The following is a 1,223-nucleotide window of genomic DNA, read 5'->3' as shown; positions in this document are numbered from 1 at the left end:
CAAAGTTAAACCAGCTACAATGTTAGAAGGAAACAAGGCCATTAAACCAGCTACAATGTTAGAAGGAAACAAGGCCATAAAACAAGCTACAATGTTAGAAGGAAACAAGGCCATAAAACAAGCTACAATGTTAGAAGGAAACAAGGCCATTAAACCAGCTACAATGTTAGAAGGAAACAAGGCCATAAAACAAGCTACAATGTTAGAAGGAAACAAGGCCATTAAACAAGCTACAATGTTAGAACGAAACAAGGCCATAAAACAAGCTACAATGTTAGAAGGAAACAAGGCCATTAAACACTCGTCTGAGTTTTACTATGAAAAAAAGGTCATCATTAGGAGGTTGTTCCTTTACAAAGGTGTGATAGGTAATACTTTGGTTTATTATTAAAATATATATTTAAAATGTTGTTATTTGATGTTATTTGGGCTAAAAGGTTTTTCGATTGTTCCCTCTTTCAAGAAACCCTGATTTACATGTACGAGGAATTTGACCTGGTGAAATGGTCTAGGGTGTAGGGGCGAGGATGTAGGGGAGAGGGTGTAGGGGCGAGGTGTAGGGCGGGTGTAGGGAGAGGGTGTAGGGGGAGAGGGTGTAGGGCGAGGGTGTAGGAAGGGTGTAGGGGAGGGTGTAGGCGAGGGGTGTAGGGGGAGAGGGTGTAGGGGCGAGGGTGTGGGGAGAGGGTGTAGGGGAGAGGGTGTAGGGGGAGGGTGTAGGAGAGGGTGTAGGGGAGAGGGTGTAGGGGAGAGGGAGTAGGGGAGAAGGGTGTAGGGGAGAGGGTGTAGGGGAGAGGGTGTAGGGCGAGGTGTAGGGGAGAGGGTGTAGGGAGGGTGGGCGAGGGTGTAGGGGAGAGGGTGTAGGGAGAGGGTGTAGGGGAGAGGGTGTAGGGGCGAGGGTGTAGGGGCGAGAGGTGTAGGGGAGAGGGTGTAGGGGCGAGGGTGTAGGGTGTAGGGTGTAGGGCGAGGTGTAGGGTGTAGGGGCGAGGGGGTAGGGGTGAGGGTTTAGGGGCGAGGTGTAGGGAGAGGGTGTAGGGGCGAGGGTGTAGGGGGGAGGGTGTAGGGGCGAGGGTGTAAAACATTGTGCTCCTGAATCCTTCCTGGTAGCAGATCAGAGACTGATGGAACTATATAGAGACAACAGTACACCTCACCTCTGTCACCTCATCTAGCTGATCAAGCTAAGAAAGACAGAGCTGTGTGTGTCTGTATTTGTGGAGGCGTGT

The sequence above is a fragment of the Oncorhynchus nerka genome, linkage group LG9b (genome assembly GCF_034236695.1).
Source record: "Oncorhynchus nerka isolate Pitt River linkage group LG9b, Oner_Uvic_2.0, whole genome shotgun sequence".
Classification (NCBI taxonomy): domain Eukaryota; kingdom Metazoa; phylum Chordata; class Actinopteri; order Salmoniformes; family Salmonidae; genus Oncorhynchus; species Oncorhynchus nerka.
The sequence above is the reverse complement of the archived record's forward strand: the minus strand, read 5'-3'. Positions refer to the sequence as shown.